Below are 18,768 nucleotides of genomic sequence, written 5' to 3'. Positions count from 1 at the left end.
GAACTTGTACCCCTCATATGGAATATAGATCAGAAAGAGGCCAGAGGCCCAACCCTATACCAGTGTCTCGTGTGTTTCCTCTGTCGTGCTTATGGAAAGGGAGACGGGTTCTCTACATCTTCTTGTGCCTCTACTGCTGACGGGAGGGAAGGGAGCGGATCTGGTGATCCGTGGTAACGTAGTTCTCAACACGTTATCAGCACGCTCTACCTCGACGTTGCTGCGGCGAGATCAGATCTGCATCAACTCTCCGTCAAGCCGGCAGGTCTCTGGCCTAGCCGAACTCTCCTACGCGAGAGACTTCGATTTTTCCTCTACGGAATAGATCGGCATGTTTAATGTTCTTGATACGGACTGTGATTCATGCGCGATAAACTACCATCGTCGATGTGCTTCTACGCACACGTGCTAGCTAGCCCACGTCGGACGATGTGCCTGCGTCGTGGTCGTTCGTGCCCACGTGCCAGAAGTTGCGCACGTCTGCGAGAGGAACCGTTCTGTCTGGCCGATGCGTTTCCCACCATCGCGTACCAGATCCGCTTCGCGCTCCGTACTGGTCCTTCCATCCGTTGCAATAGGAGAGGCTGTTGAGCTTCTGGTCAAAGCAGCACATAAAAATAGGAGAGAGTTGTGCATGGCTTTGCCGAGTCAAACAAAAAAAAAGAAAGGGTCGTGCGAGCATGCGTTCAGAAGCGTTTTGCAATTGGATGGCCTATGTGATTGCATGCGTTCACCAAACGCGTTTTGGTGTATTTTTCTAAGCACACACGACTAAGCTATCTGAAAATAAACGGAAAGAATAAAACATTTTATGTTTCAGATTCCACTTTAATTAATTATTTCCAGCAGTAAATAATTAGTAGAAAAGTACATGTTTAAATATGGAAATACTTTTTACACCTGACGTATTATGCTCATGCAATAATTTTGGTGTTTATTTTTCTACTTTTATTTCTCGTAGCAAATATTTAGTAGATAATTATTAAAATGCATGTGAAGGCCATGCTACTTTTTTTCATATCGCTCTAAATATTTGTTATGTGTTGAGCCTTCGGACTCACATGGAGCGATTAAATTGTATAGTTGGTACTCAGACACACTGATCAAACTATGTTATTATCGGCTGAGTTATGGCATTAGCTGAATATTGACTGCGCCTTGGCAACACGACGCAATATTTGTGTCGTTCGAACTTGGTTGCGTCATGTGATTGCTATGTCGCACTCTCGCTTAATCGGACCACTCCAGTTGAGTCAGACCATCATTGTCGAGCCGCGTATTTTTTGCATGCCCTGTAGGCAATGTCTGTCTGTCGCGAGCCACAATTGTGTCTGTTGCGCATGTTGCGTGGATTTATCGTGTACCCCAATTACCGAGCCATAATTGTGCCTGTTGCGCTTATTACGGAGGCTTACTATACTATCGTAGCCCTGATAGCCGCACACGCGTTGACGCCAGATACGCTAGAGCTTGTACTCGCGTGGATTATGGTGGGTTGTTCAAGGTCCTGAAGTCACATTATGTGCAACCTTCGTAAACAATTTTGTTTTCACTCTATATTTTGTTTGATTGTGTTGTGTGACATCGTATATTTATATATATCGCCAAGTGGTCATAACAACTATATTAAATCTGGGAAATTAAATCGAAATACAATGAAACACAGATAAGTTAAATCTCTGCTCTCTCCTCGTGCATACAGTTTTACCCGAAGTAACCTGAAGAAATTCAATATTAATGCATGAAAGCCTTTTTGGCACAGAAAACATCACAAATTGGGATTTTATTAGTAAACAATAAGACCTTGTCAGATGAATAAATGCTAGAATCTCAGTCATACATTACTCAACCAGATGTTGGCACATTGTTATTTGTCGCTGAACGGCATGAAGCGAACTTTGAGATAAATGACTAGTACCTTAGCAACACGAAGTTGTGAGTACATCGAAAGGTAATTCTGAGATTTTTTTCACAATGTTTGTGTGAAAAAACATTGTGTGTTCCCGTCGAACCACTTTACTCATCCTATCTAGGACCTCTATGCTTGTGTTGCATACATCTCTTAGAATTGTAAATACTTATAGTCATTGAATTGACTTGGGATAGTCCTTTGACTGGTATGGTATACACTATAAGCTAAATGGTAAAGGTCGGTCCTGAATGGACACATACCTGGGGTTTATGTAGCCGAACTACACTGAATTCCACCCTTTGGTATGCTTACCATTATCTACCTCCGATCTACCAGAAGTGAGAAGAGTAGACAAATAACTATGAAATCCCACATCACCACAGAGCTTGAAGCTAAATTAGACATTAACATGTCCTTGGTCCTCGGAGCCAGAAGAGCCATATGTCTTGACCACTAGACTACTAGTGATGATAATTTGTGATAGAAATATGAAGATCTTGTAGAGACATGTTGTATCCTCTCTACTCCTGATGATTTCTTCGTATGAGAGCAGTACTATCTGTTGTTGAAGATGGATCCTAGGCGGATACCAGTCTTGTTTCGTTCTTGCCAAGCAGTTATCATCATTTGCTTCATCAAAAGCTAGTTATATGGTGATTTTCCCAGATAGAATGAATTCTTGGCCTTGTCTGTTCTATTCCAAAGCTTCTCTTTTTGCTGAACAATGAAGAGATCGAAATAATGCTTTATAGAACAAATTGGTGTATAATATGAGGAGAAAAGTTTGCCCTATTGGCAGCCTACACAACAAATAATTAATTGTTGTTATAAGTTCTCTCTCAAAATTATAATACCTAAAAATGTTGCATAACTTGAAACCCAATTTCAGACCGGTATGAGTAATTGGGTAAACCATGGGCAATGGTAAAACGAGTTGGACTATACATCTCTGCATATAAACATTTGTGCTTGGCAGCATTGGCCTGATGCCATGCACTTTACTACCATTATATGTGCACACATTTTCTTATGTGCTCAAAGCACAATGCAACCAGTGAATGTCTTTGTGAGCGTTAGACCCTGATGGTCATTTTACTTGTTGATCTGAAGTCAACTAATGGCTCCAAATGACGAATGTTATTCATGAGCCCCTGAAGAAGCCTTATGGATAAAATAGTGTTGTGCATCTCAGTCTAAATCTTAATGATTGACTGTGCATTGGGTAATATTAACAATAAGTTTGCAGAATTGTAACCACGAAGCAACTTGTTGTTGCGTGTCTCGCTGGATGTTGAGACTAACCCTTCATGTTGAAGGACAAATATGTAGTATTCATGTCACTACATTAATCTAAGTCCAAAGCTCACTGCATCAAACCCCTATCTGTAATGTGCGTAAGATTTCCCAAATAAATCACCACAATAGCATACATTGCCCACAACTGGATGATTGTGGTTGGGGATTTTATCTGTATGCTTTTAGAACATCTCGACATTAGGGGGAGGAATGCCCATATAGTGTAATGCCTCAATATTCTATTAAACACACAAAAGCCAAACTGAACCCGTCGTTCGGAGTGTACTCCTGTGTATATGGAGTTTGCCAGAAATCGTTGAGGAGTAACCATATTAGTTTGAATGCTTCTACCTGATGTAGATGTGGATATACCCGGGATTAATATCATATCCACATTTGACTTATTGGAATTTGATCTATTCTCGGGGACGCCTGTGAATATGATCCATTGGCCTTAGTCAAAGCATATGCTCTGATTGCAGATTCACGTGGTCTGTGATAACTCTCCTCCGATTAATTCACCCTGATGGTGATTTGCCTCACGAAGAGGTTCATCTTGATGATGAAATTCCTAGCGAAGCGCGCAATATCATTGTGCTAGGAATACGGAACAATGAATCTTTCGTTTTGGGAAATGACGGAGATCATTATTAAATGTGGGAGACAAATATGTCGACACCTATCTTGCCTCTCTAGATTGCAAAAGGATCCAAAACAAAGTCTTAGGCATGAGTGCTTTAAGCTCTCTTATCGGGTCATTGATAAAAGCAATCGAGGCTGAACCAATAATCGCAAAATGAAAGTCGCGAGCTTGAAGTTCGGACATTTATGGGCACTATTGAAATAATGTGTGGTGAATGTGATGGTTCAAGTGGTCTTGTGAGAGACCCATCCCACATATGTGTTGAATAAACAATGTTTCGCTATGTAATATATCTGGCAAATGGCATGAACTAAAATATGCAGTTAATAAGATTCTGAAGATCCATTATGAGATCCTAGGAGGACTCATATTTTTGAATTATAAATATGCAACATATAAATCTCGTACCGAATAATACATTCCTGACGAATGAACACTCTCCTGTGTAGGGAGAATATCTCCTAGCTGAGATTATAGTTCCCAGATGGAACCTTTTCAGAAGAAACAAAGTCTGTGTTGAACACCAAAGTTTGATAACCCCTATTAAGGGATAAAGACCCATACATACCCGAAAAAGAATATGATGAGGTACCAAAGGACTTGAAGTTCACCAAATAAGCACATGTGCATTCCACGAGTTTTACTCATGATATTTTCCACTATATGTGGAATTACGGTATCCTCTAAAGCCCTGATGGCAGAAACCTATAAGGTTTAGGTGTTACTGGCAAAATATCCCCATTATGCCAGAATGGCAGACTATAACGATATATCTTGTCGATGAAAAATCCCTGATGGATTACGATCTTTGATGGACTTTTATTACACCATCATAGATGTTGCAATGGATGAACGCCTGGAGCGATGTGTCATATTTAGAATATGTACTATTGCAACTATATTATCCCCTAAGTCCTATTGAAGGACATGTTACTTGCTTTGCACAACTATGTATAAATTGTGGTGTAAGATAGAAAATGATAGCACCCCAACCTCGTCTATTCTCGTTATTCCAGATGAACAATGAGATATATATCTTGAAGAATATGCTTAAGTTATGAGGGATAACGACTTTGACATATGTCATCGTCAGGGGGAGCGAATGCTTATATTGATCACAATCGTGTGACAATAAATGTCATATTCTATGCCCTGAAGGCGTCAGCTTGATGATCAATATGTGAACCTTTATGGAAGTTTCTATCAAATATGTAGATCTAGTCGATCGAACACCACTAGTCGAAGTGGCTTATTTATGTTGATACGTGCACTTACCTCGTGTATCCTAGAAGTGAGTTGAGGTGAAGTTCCTGAAATAATCTTTGCAAGGATATGCAATCTGTTTGCTAAATCTATATGTGCATATACTTCCAGAAGAAAATATTTTGCCATATTGATACGGTTTTGCAAGGATCAGGGGGAGCACATTTCTAAAGTTAGCCTTTGTAGAAGTTTCGGTAGAATCTAGATCCCAGAGGATCGAAATCTGTCCCGATGACAGCTGTTGTACTCTTTTTTCCTTGGTGAGTTTTCTTGAAGTTTCTCACATGAGGTTTTTAACGAGGCAACAAAGTGCAAATGCAATTTGTATCACCATGCACTCTTTCTCCACATTTTTCCCACTGGGTTTTTGGAGTTTTAACGAGGCATGTGTTGGTCGTGGTATTCGCCCAAGGGGGAGTGTTAAGTAACCCTAGTTAGGGTTATGTGGGCAAATATCGAATATAGCCCTGAGGGCTATCGCGTCTCTATATATAGAACTTGTACCCCTTGAGAGCACCTAGAGGGGGGGTGAATAGGTGATCCTGTAAAACTTAAACTTATAGCCACAAAAACTTGTTAAGTGTTAGCACAATAAATGCCAAGTGGCTAGAAAGGAGTCTCAACAAAACACAATACCACAAGAGATCAATCACAGAGACGACACAGTGGTTTATCCCGTGGTTCGGCCAAGACCAACACTTGCCTACTCCACGTTGTGGCGTCCCAACGGACGAGGGTTGCAATCAACCCCTCTCAAGCGGTCCAAAGACCCACTTGAATACCACGGTGTTTTGCTTGCTTTTTCTCAATCCCGTTTGCGAGGAATCTCCACAACTTGGAGCCTCTCGCCCTTACAATTGAAGTTCACAAAGAACACAGAGCAAAGGGGGAATGAGCAACGCACACAAGACTTCAAAAGATCAGAGCAACAACACGCACACAAGTCGCAACAAGAGCTCGCAACACAACTCAAAGAGTTCGCAACTCAGCAAGAGCTCTAGATGCTATCACAATGAAACGAATGCGTGAGATCGATGTCTTGGTGCTTAAGAATGTTGTAGGAATGCTTGGTGTACTCCTCCATGCGCCTAGGGGTCCCTTTTATAGCCCCAAGGCAGCTAGGAGCCGTTGAGAACAAATCTGGAAGGCCATCCTTGCCTTCTGTCATTGGGCGCACCGGACAGTCCGGTGCACACCGGACAGTGTCCGGTGCCCGATTCCTTTCCTTAAATGGCGAAGCCGACCGTTGCAGATCTGGGAGCCGTTGGCGCACCGGACATGTCCAGTGCACACCGGACAGTCCGGTGCCCCCTTCCGACCGTTGGCTTGGCCACGTGTCGCGCGCAGAATCCGCGGCGGACCGTTGGCTCGGCCGACCGTTGGCTCACCGGATAGTCCGGTGCACACCGGACAGTCCGGTGAATTTTAGCCGTACGCCGTCAGCAAATTCCCGAGAGCGGCCTCTTCAGCCGAGGCAGCCTGGCGCACCGGACACTGTCCGGTGCACCACCGGACAGTCCGGTGCTCCATACCGAACAGCCACTTGGCTGTACACAGCCAACTTTTCTTTGACTCGATTTCTCCTGTTTCAAGCACTTAGACACAATACATTAGTCTTCAAAACAATGTATTAAGGCTTAGAAACATACCTTTACTCTTGATTTGCACTTTGTCCATCCAAGAGTATAGATTCACATTTAAGCACTTGTGTTGGCACTTAATTACCAAAATACTTAGAAATGGCCCAAGGCCACATTTCCCTTTCAATCTCCCCCTTTTTGGTGATTTATGCCAACATAAAGCAACTAGAACAAGTGCAATATCACTTCAAATAAAAACTCAAATTTATTTTGATTCAATTTTGGCATATATGGATCATCCTTTGCCACCACTTGGTTTGTTTTTCAAATCAACCTCAAAATCATATCTCTAAGTCAAATCCACTTGTATAGACATCAAGAGAGGTTTTCCAAAGAAAATTGATTCAAGATTCCAAAAACTCCCCCTATTTCCCATAATCAATACTTCTCCCCACAAGAGGCCAACTTTTGACAACAGAGACAACAAAAGAGATTTGACAAACCAAAACTCTATTCTACTGTTTTCAAAATCTCTCAAGTGGTAGCTGATCCATTTATCACTTTGGCCTTTATTTTGTCCCCCTTTGGCATCAAGCACCAAAACGGGATCAATCTTGGCCCTTTAACCTCATTGCCTCACCAAATTCTTCAATTAAGAGCAAAATAGGCAATAAGAATTTAAAGATGAACTTGGAAAAGTTACTCTTTTCATCGGAGTGCAGTGGAAGTCTTGCATGGTCCAAGTCCACCTTTTCCCTTTCAATCCTTCTTTAAGACTAAAGCATCAAACTCAAGCACAGGGTTAGTCTCAAAGGGTCAAGTTGTAACACATCTCCCCCTAAACATGTGCATCACTTTGCAACGGACTTGTGAGGTCCAGGGAGTGTTTGTACAACTTGAGCACCAATATTAAGCAACAAAATGCATAAGAAATATGATCAAAGGCATAAACACATGTATGCTACAATTCAATCCAAGTTCCGCGAATCTAAGACATTTAGCTCACTACGCAACCTGCAAAAGGTCTTCTCATCTAGAGGCTTGGTAAAGATATCGGCTAGCTGGTTCTCGGTGCTAACATGAAACACTTCGATATCTCCCTTTTGCTGGTGGTCTCTCAAAAAGTGATGTCGGATGTCTATGTGCTTTGTGCGGCTGTGTTCAACAGGATTTTCCGCCATGCGGATAGCACTCTCATTATCACATAGGAGTGAGACTTTGCTCAGATTGTAGCCAAAGTCCCGGAGGGTTTGCCTCATCCAAAGTAGTTGCGCGCAACACTGTCCTGCGGCAACATACTCGGCCTCAGCGGTGGATAGGGCAACGGAAGTTTGTTTCTTAGAGTTCCACGACACCAGGGACCTTCCTAAGAATTGGCACGTCCCCGATGTACTCTTCCTATCGACCTTACATCCAGCATAGTCGGAATCTGAGTATCCAACCAAGTCAAAGGTAGACCCTTTTGGATACCAGAGCCCGAAGCAAGGCGTAGCAACCAAATATCTTAGAATTCGCTTCACCGCTACTAAGTGACACTCCTTAGGATCGGATTGAAATCTAGCACACATGCATACGCTAAGCATAATATCCGGTCTACTAGCACATAAATAAAGTAAAGACCCTATCATTGACCGGTATGCTTTTTGATCAACGGACTTACCTCCTTTGTTGAGGTCAGTGTGTCCGTCGGTCCCCATCGGCGTCTTTGCGGGCTTGGCGTCCTTCATCCCAAACCGCTTTAGCAGATCTTGCGTGTACTTCGTTTGGAAGATGAAGGTGCCGTCCTTGAGTTGCTTCACTTGGAACCCAAGGAAATAGTTCAACTCGCCCATCATCGACATCTCGAATTTCTGCGTCATCACCCTGCTAAACTCTTCACAAGACTTTTGGTTAGTAGAACCAAATATTATGTCATCGACATAAATTTGGCACACAAACAAATCACCATCACATGTCTTAGTAAAAAGAGTTGGATCGGCTTTCCCAACCTTGAAAGAATTAACAATTAGAAAGTCTCTAAGGCATTCATACCATGCTCTTGGGGCTTGCTTAAGTCCATAGAGCGCCTTAGAGAGCTTACACACGTGGTCGGGGTACCGTTCATCCTCGAAGCCAGGGGGTTGCTCTACGTACACCTCCTCCTTGATCGGCCCGTTGAGGAACGCGCTCTTCACATCCATTTGGTACAACCTGAAAGAATGGTGAGCGGCATATGCTAGCAAGATACGAATTGATTCTAGCCTAGCCACAGGAGCAAAAGTCTCCTCAAAGTCCAAACCTGCGACTTGGGCATAACCTTTTGCCACAAGTCGAGCCTTGTTCCTCGTCACCACCCCGTGCTCGTCCTGTTTGTTGCGGAACACCCACTTGGTTCCCACAACATTTTGCTTAGGACGAGGCACCAATGTCCAAACTTCATTGCGCTTGAAATTGTTGAGTTCCTCCTACATGGCCAACACCCAGTCCGGATCTAGCAAGGCCTCTTCTACCCTGAAAGGCTCAATAGAAGAGACAAAAGAGTAATGCTCACAAAAATTAACTAATCGAGATCGAGTAGTTACTCCCTTGCTGATATCACCCAGAATTTGGTCGACGGGATGATCCCTTTGAATCATCGCTCGAACTTGGGTTGGAGGTGCCGGTTGCGCTTCTTCCTCCATCACGTGATCATCTTGTGCTTCCCCTTGATCACACGCCTCCTGTTGATGAACCTGTTCATCGTCTTGAGTTGGGGGATGCACCGTTGTTGAGGAAGAAGGTTGATCTCGTTCATCTTGTTCCTGTGGCCGCACTTCTCCAATCGCCATGGTTCGTATAGCGGCCGTTGGAACATCTTCTTCATCTACATCATCACAATCAACTTGCTGTCTTGGAGAGCCATTAGTCTCATCAAATACAACGTCGCTAGAGACTTCAACCAAACCCGATGATTTGTTGAAGACTCTATACGCCTTTGTATTTGAGTCATAACCTAACAAAAACCCTTCTACAGCTTTGGGAGCAAACTTAGAATTTCTACCCTTCTTTACTAGAATGTAGCACTTGCTCCCAAATACACGAAAGTAAGATACATTGGGTTTGTTACCGGTTAGTAGCTCATACGAAGTCTTCTTGAGGAGGCGATGAAGGTAGACCCTGTTGATGGCGTGGCAGGCTGTGTTCACGGCTTCCGACCAGAAACACTCGGGGGTCTTGAATTCTCCAAGCATCGTCCTTGCCATATCGATTAGCGTCCTGTTCTTCCTCTCTACCACACCATTTTGCTGTGGTGTGTAGGGAGCGGAGAACTCGTGCTTGATCCCTTCCTCCTCAAGGAACTCCTCCACTTGAAGGTTCTTGAACTCGGACCCGTTGTCGCTCCTTATCTTCTTCACCTTGAGCTCAAACTCATTTTGAGCTCTCCTGAGGAAGCGCTTGAGGGTCCCTTGGGTTTCAGACTTATCCTGCAAAAAGAACACCCAAGTGAAGCGGGAAAAGTCATCAACAATAACTAGACCATACTTACTCCCTCCTATGCTCAGATAGGCGACGGGTCCGAAGAGGTCCATATGCAGTAGCTCCAGGGGTCTTGAAGTGGTCATCACATTCTTGTTGTGATGCGCTCCTCCCACTTGTTTACCTGCTTGACAAGCTGCACAAGGTCTATCTTTTTCGAATTGCACGTTAGTCAAACCTATCACGTGTTCTCCCTTTAGAAGCTTGTGAAGGTTCTTCATCCCCACATGTGCTAAGCGGCGATGCCACAACCAGCCCATGCTAGTCTTAGCTATTAAGCATGCATCTAGACCGGCCTCTTCTTTTGCAAAATCAACTAAATAAAGTTTGCCGTCTAATACACCCTTAAAAGCTAGTGAACCATCACTTCTTCTAAAGACAGACACGTCTACATTTGTAAATAGACAGTTATATCCCATATGACATAATTGACTAACAGATAGCAAATTATATCCAAGACTCTCCACTAAAAACACATTAGAGATAGAATGCTCATTAGAAATTGCAATTTTACCTAACCCTTTTACCTTGCCTTGATTCCCATCACCGAATATAATTGAATCTTGGGAATCCTTATTCTTGACGTAGGAGGTGAACATCTTCTTCTCCCCTGTCATATGGTTTGTGCATCCGCTGTCGATAATCCAGCTTGAACCCTCGGATGCATAAACCTGCAAGGCAAATTTAGGCTTGGGACTTAGGTACCCAACTCTTGTTGGGTCCTACAAGGTTAGTCACAATTGTCTTAGGGACCCAAATGCAAGTTTTATCATCCTTGCATTTTGCCCCTAATTTCCTAGCAATCACCTTTCTATTCTTTCTACAAATTGCAAAGGAAGCATTCAAAGCATGATATATTGTAGAAGGTTCATTTACTTTCCTAGGAACATTAACAACATTTCTTCTAGGCATATTATGAACAGCATTTCTCCTACCAACATTTCTATCATGCACATAAGAAGAGTTAGAAGCAAACATGGCATGAGAATCAAAGGCATTATATGCATTACAACTACTATAAGCATTTCTAGGTTGTCTTCTATCATAGTACATAAAGGCATGGTTCTTTTGCACACTACTAGCCATAGGGGCCTTCCCTTTCTCTTTGGCTGAGATGGGAGCCTTATGGCTTGTCAAGTTCTTGGCTTCCCTTTTGTAGCCAAGTCCATCCTTAATTGAGGGATGTCTACCAATCGTATAGGCATCCCTTGCAAATTTTAGCTTATCAAATTCGCTTTTGCTAGCCTTAAGTTGAGCATTAAGACTAGCCACTTCATCATTCAATTTAGAAATTGAAACTAGATGTTTACTACAAGCATCAACATTAAGATCTTTACACCTAGTGCACGTTTCAACAATTTCTACACAAGATGTTGATTTACTAGCTACTTCTAGTTTAGCATTTAAGTCATCATTAACACTCTTTAAAGTAGCAATGTTTTCATGACAAGAAGATAATTCACTAGAAAGCACTTCATTTCTTTTAACTTCTAAAGCATAGGATTTTTGTGCCTCTATAAACTTATCATGTTCATCATACAACAAATCCTCTTGCTTTTCTAAAAGCCTATCCTTTTCATTCAAGGCATCAATCAATTCATTGATTTTATCAATTTTATTTCTATCCAATCCCTTGAACAAACTAGAGTAATCTATTTCATCATCACTAGACTCATCGTCACTAGAAGAATCATAAGTGATATCATTACGAGTGATTACCTTCTTCTCTCTTGCCATGAGGCAAGTGTGACGCTCGTTGGGGAAGAGGGATGACTTGTTGAATGCAGTGGCGGCGAGTCCCTCATTGTCGGAGTCAGACGAGGAGCAGTCTGAATCCCACTCCTTGCCAAGATGAGCCTCGCCCTTTGCCTTCTTATAATTCTTCTTCTTCTCCCTCTTGTTCCCTTGGTCCTGATCACTATCATTGTCGGGACAGTTAGCAATAAAATGACCAAGCTTACCACATTTGAAGCACGAACGCTTCCCCTTGGCTTTGGTCTTGCTTGGCTGTCCCTTGCGACCTTTAAGCGCCGTCTTGAATCTTTTGATGATGAGGGCCATCTCTTCATCATTAAGTCCGGCCGCCTCAATTTGTGCCACCCTGCTAGGTAGCGCCTCCTTGCTTCTTGTTGCCTTGAGAGCAAGGGGTTGAGGCTCGTTGATCGGTCCATTCAAGGCGTCGTCCACGTATCTTGCCTCCTTGATCATCATCCGCCCGCTTACGAATTTTCCGAGTACCTCCTCGGGCGTCATCTTCGTGTACCTGGGATTCTCACGAATATTGTTCACGAGATGAGGATCAAGAACGGTAAATGACCTTAGCATTAGGCGGACGACGTCGTGATCCGTCCATCGCGTGCTTCCGTAGCTCCTTATTTTGTTGATAAGGATCTTGAGCCGGTTGTATGTTTGCGTCGGCTCCTCGCCCCTTATCATCGCGAATCGTCCGAGCTCGCCCTCCACCAACTCCATCTTGGTGAGTAAGGTGACATCATTCCCCTCATGAGAGATCTTGAGGGTGTCCCAAATTTGCTTGGCATTGTCCAAGCCGCTCACCTTGTGATACTTGTCCCTGCACAAAGAGGCTAGCAACACAGTAGTAGCTTGTGCATTTTTATGGATCTGTTCATTAATAAACGAAGGACTATCCGAGCTATCAAATTTCATTCCACTTTCCACAATCTCCCAAATGCTTGGATGGAGAGAAAATAGGTGTGTACGCATTTTGTGACTCCAAAATCCGTAGTCCTCTCCATCAAAGTGAGGAGGCTTGCCAAGTGGAATGGGGAGCAAATGAGCATTTGAGCTGTGCGGAATGCGCGAATAATCAAAAGAAAAGTTTGAGTTAACTGTCTTTTGTTTGTCGTAGTCGTCGTCCTTGTGGGAAGAAGTAGACTCGTCGCTGTCGTAGTAGACGATCTCCTTGATACGTCTTGTCTTCTTCTTCTTCCCATCTTTACGTCTGTGGCCCGAGCCAGAGTCGTTGGATTTGTCATCTTTTGGCTCGTTGACGAAGGACTCCTTTTCCTTGTCGTTGATCACGATTCCCTTCCCCTTAGGATCCATCTCTTCGGGCGGTTAGTCCCTTTCTTGAAGAGAACGCCTTTGATACCAATTGAGAGCACCTAGAGGGGGGGGTGAATAGGTGATCCTGTAAAACTTAAACTTATAGCCACAAAAACTTGTTAAGTGTTAGCACAATAAATGCCAAGTGGCTAGAAAGGAGTCTCAACAAAACACAATACCACAAGAGATCAATCACAAAGACGACACAGTGGTTTATCCCGTGGTTCGGCCAAGACCAACGCTTGCCTACTCCACGTTGTGGCGTCCCAACGGACGAGGGTTGCAATCAACCCCTCTCAAGCGGTCCAAAGACCCACTTGAATACCACGGTGTTTTGCTTGCTTTTTCTCAATCCCGTTTGCGAGGAATCTCCACAACTTGGAGCCTCTCGCCCTTACAATTGAAGTTCACAAAGAACACAGAGCAAAAGGGGAATGAGCAACGCACACAAGACTTCAAAAGATCAGAGCAACAACACGCACACAAGTCGCAACAAGAGCTCGCAACACAACTCAAAGAGTTCGCAACTCAACAAGAGCTCTAGATGCTATCACAATGAAACGAATGCGTGAGATCGATGTTTTGGTGCTTAAGAATGTTGTAGGAATGCTTGGTGTACTCCTCCATGCGCCTAGGGGTCCCTTTTATAGCCCCAAGGCAGCTAGGAGCCGTTGAGAACAAATCTGGAAGGCCATCCTTGCCTTCTGTCATCGGGCGCACCGGACAGTCCGGTGCACACCGGACAGTGTCCGGTGCCCGATTCCTTTCCTTAAATGGCGAAGCCGACCGTTGCAGATCTGGGAGCCGTTGGCGCACCGGACATGTCCGGTGCACACCGGACAGTCCGGTGCCCCCTTCCGACCGTTGGCTTGGCCACGTGTCGCGCGCAGAATCCGCGGCGGACCGTTGGCTCGGCCGACCGTTGGCTCACCGGACAGTCCGGTGCACACCGGACAGTCCGGTGAATTTTAGCCGTACGCCGTCAGCAAATTCCCGAGAACGGCCTCTTCGGCCGAGGCAGCCTGGCGCACCGGACACTGTCCGGTGCACCACCGGACAGTCCGGTGCTCCATACCGAACAGCCACTTGGCTGTACACAGCCAACTTTTCTTTGACTCGATTTCTCCTGTTTCAAGCACTTAGACACAATACATTAGTCTTCAAAACAATGTACTAAGGCTTAGAAACATACCTTTACTCTTGATTTGCACTTTGTCCATCCAAGGGTATAGATTCACATTTAAGCACTTGTGTTGGCACTTAATTACCAAAATACTTAGAAATGGCCCAAGGCCACATTTCCCTTTCACCCCTCATATGGAATATAGATCAGAAAGAGGCCAGAGGCCCAACCCTATACCAGTGTCTCGTGTGTTTCCTCTGTCGTGCTTATGGAAAGGGAGACGGGTTCTCTACATCTTCTTGTGCCTCTACTGCTGACGGGAGGGAAGGGAGCAGATCTGGTGATCCGTGGTAACGTAGTTCTCAACACAAACGTCTCAATTTTTCAGTCCGCTTCGACAAGAAAATCATTTTGGTAAAAACCATCCAAAAATCAACATTAACACAGAATCGATCAAGTCATCACGATAGAAATTCGTCGCTTTCTAGATATTAAACATTTTTGTTACTTTTATCTTCCTTTGCATGTAATCTTCTTGATAATTAGATTCTCTCTACAGTCAGATTCTCTCCACATCCAGATTCTCAGAAAAGTTGGTCAGAAAAAATACGAACCAAACAATACCTTTTGTTGTTACTCGAATGTGAAACATTATGGTTGTTGTTTACATTACATTTCGTGAACCAAATAACACATTAGTGCCTTGCAATAACGGCTATATCAACGGCTATAGTGTATTTAATGCTTCGTCAGATGTCAGATAAAACAGTCACGGACGGTCCGGTCGTGCACCCCGGACGGTCCACGAGGATACAAAAATGCATTTTACCAAACCCGCCACCTTCGGGGGTTTTCTGGTTTTTCAACGACTGTACGGTCCATGCCTGAGACCGGACGGTCCGCGCATAGGAGAATTTCTAAAACACTTCTCCTGTCCGGAATAATTTACGGTATTCCGATTAGTTGACTTATAATTGATGTATATGAACTTTATGCACCTGAGAAATGATCAACTAGGAAAACTAGTTAGTCCATAAGATTTGTGATGGTCGTTAAACACCAAAATTAATTATAGAAAAATGTTTGAAGCCATTTCCCTTCCAATCATTTGGTGGACCAAATCATAGGTGACATCAACAAGAGAGTAACTACTCGTTCATGTATTGCTAATTTTTGTGAGCACTACTCATTTGTTTCTTCTATTGAGCCTTTCAGGGTACAAGAAGCCTTTCGGGATCCAAATTGGGTTATGGCTGAAAGTCACCTAGAGAGGAGGTGGATAGGCGGAAACTGAAATTTACAACTTTAAACACACTACAAGCCGGGGTTAACGTTAATAAAATGTTAAGTCCAGGAGAGAGGGGAAAATAAATCAACCAAGAAAATAAAGCAGATGACACGGTGATTTGTTTTACCGAGGTTCGGTTCCAAATAACCTAGTCTCCGTTGAGGTGGTCACAAAGATCGGGTCTCTTTCAACCATTTCCCTCTCTCAAACGGTCACCTAGACCGAGTGAGCTTTCTCCTTAATCAAACGAGTCACTTATACCCCACAAGGACCACTACAAACTTAGTGTCTCTTGCTTTGATTACAAGTGTCTTGAGAACAAGAATGAGGAAGAATAAAGTGATCCAAGAACAAGAGCTCAAAGAACACGAGCAAAAACTCTCTCTCTAGTCACTAGTTGTGGATTTTGGACTTGGAGAGGCTTTGATTATTTTGAATTGTGTCTTGTATTGATTGCACTAGCTCTTGTATTGAATGAGATGTCTGAAAAACTTGGATGCTTCGAGTGGTGGTGGTTGGGGGTATTTATAGCCCTCAACCACAACATTACCGTTGGAGAGGCTGTCTATCGATGGCCGCACCGGATAGTCCGGTGCGCCAGCCACGTCACCCAATCATTAGGGTTCCGAAGATTCTGACCGTTGGAGCGCTGACTTCATGTCGCACCGGATAGTCCGGTGCGACACTGGACATGTGTTGTTCACTGTTTGGTGTGCCTGTGACGCCTGCTCTGACTTTTGCGTGCACTGTTCACGCACTGTTCACTCTTTTGCAGACGACTGTTGCGCTGGATAGCCGTTGCTCCGCTGGTACACCGGACGGTCCAGTGAATTATAGCGGAGCGGCGCCTGAGAAACCCGAAGGTAAAGAGTTCAGACTGTACGACCCCTGGTGCACCGGACAGTCCGGTGCGCTAGACCAGGGTTCTCTTTGGTTTCTCTTGCTCCTTTCTTTTGAACCCTAACTTGATCTTTTATTGGTTTGTGTTGAACCTTTAGCACCTATAGAATATTTAATCTAGAGCAAACTAGTTAGTCTGATTATTTGTGTTGGGCATTCAACCACCAAAATTATTTATGGGAAAAGGTTAAACCCTATTTCCCTTTCAATCTCCCCCTTTTTGGTGATTGATGCCAACACAAACCAAAGCAAATATATAAGTGCGGAATTGAACTAGTTTGCATGAGGTCAGTGCAAAGGTTGATTGGAATTAAACCAATATATACTTTTACTAGATATGCATGGTTGGTTTCTTTTATTTAACATTTTGGACCACGCTTGCACCACTTGTTTTGTTTTTGCAAATTCTTTTTTGGAAAATCTTTTCAAAGTCTTTTTGCAAATAGTCAAAGGTATATGAATAAGATTTCGAGAAGCATTTTTCAAGATTGAAATTTTCTCCCCCTGTTTCAAATGCTTTTCCTTTGACTTAAACAAAACTCCCCGTGAATGAAATTCTCCTCTTAGCTTTCAAGAGGGTTTTGAGATATATCAATTTGAAATATAGATACCAATTGAGATATAATTTCTAGAGCAATACCAATTAAAACTTTTATTTTGAGAATTTCAAAATTGGTGGTGGTGCGGTCCTCAAAATTGGTGGTGGTGCGGTCCTTTTGCTTTGGGCTTAATATTTCTCCCCCTTTGGCATGAATCACCAAAACCGAAGTCTTTTGAGAGCCCTTTTTACTTTCTCTCCCATTGGTATAAGTAAATATGAGTGAAATATTATACCAAAGTGAGAGTGATGTGGAGTGATGGCGAAGGGTAAATGATACCTATAGAGTGGAGTGGAAGCCTTGTCTTCGCCGAATACTCCATTTCCCTTTCAATCTACGACTTAGCATAGAAATCACTCAAAAACATATTAGTCGTAGACATAAAAGAGATATGATCAAAGGTATATAAATGAGCTATGTGTGTGAAGTGTTAATCAAAGTTCCAAGAATAAAGAATGTTTAGCTCATTCCTAAGTTTGGTAAAAGTTTTCTCATCTAATGGTTTGGTGAAGATATCGACTAATTGTTCTTTGGTGCTGACATAAGCTATCTCAATATCCCCCTTTGTTGGTGATCCCTCAAAAAGTGATACCAAATGTCTATGTGCTTAGGGTGTGTTTGGTTTGACTTTTGGCTTTGGCTTTTGCCTCCTAAAAGCCAAAAGTCAAACCAAAGGGCTAAATCTGAAAAGCAGCTTTTTCTAAAAGCCGACTTTCTTGTAGTGCAAAATTGAAAGCAACTCTAGACCTGCTTTTAGCAGCTTTCAGGTGGAACTGTGAAAATATATATGGAAGAATTTTTAGCGACTTTTAATGGTTTCCACCAAACGGTTTTTAGCTTTTTAGCAGTTCACAGCCCAAAGTAGCTTTTTCACAGCTCACAGCCCACAACAGCTTTTTTCACAGCCACAGCCCAACCAAACAGACCCTTAGTGCGGTTGTGTTCAACTCGATTATCCTTCATGCGGATTGCACTCTCATTATCACATAGGAGAGGGACTTTGCTCAATTTGTAGCCATAGTCCCTGAGGGTTTGCCTCATCCAAAGTAATTGCACACAACAATGGCCTGCGGCAATATACTCGGCTTCAGCGGTGGAAAGAGCTACTGAGTTTTGTTTCTTTGAAGCCCAAGACACCAAGGATCTCCCCAAAAACTGACAAGTCCCTGTTGTGCTCTTTCTATCAATTTTACACCCTGCCCAATCGGCATCGGAATATCCTATTAAATCAAAAGTGGATCCCTTGGGGTACCAAAGATAAACTTAGGTGTATAAACTAAATATCTCATGATTCTTTTCGCGGCCCTAAGGTGAACTTCCTTATGATCGGCTTGGAGCCTTGCACACATGCATACAGAAAGCATAATATCCGGTCGAGATGCACATAAATAGAGTAAAGATCTTATCATCAACCGATATACCTTTTGATCTACGGACTTACCTCCCGTGTCGAGGTCGAGAAGCCCATTGGTTCCCATGGGTGTCTTGGTGGGCTTGGCATCCTTCATTCCAAACTTAGTAAGTATGTCTTGAATGTACTTTGTCTGGCTGATGAAGGTGCCCTCTTGGAGTTGCTTGATTTGAAATCCTAGGAAATACTTCA

Source organism: Zea mays, chromosome 4 (assembly GCF_902167145.1).
Source record: "Zea mays cultivar B73 chromosome 4, Zm-B73-REFERENCE-NAM-5.0, whole genome shotgun sequence".
Classification (NCBI taxonomy): domain Eukaryota; kingdom Viridiplantae; phylum Streptophyta; class Magnoliopsida; order Poales; family Poaceae; genus Zea; species Zea mays.
The sequence above is the reverse complement of the archived record's forward strand: the minus strand, read 5'-3'. Positions refer to the sequence as shown.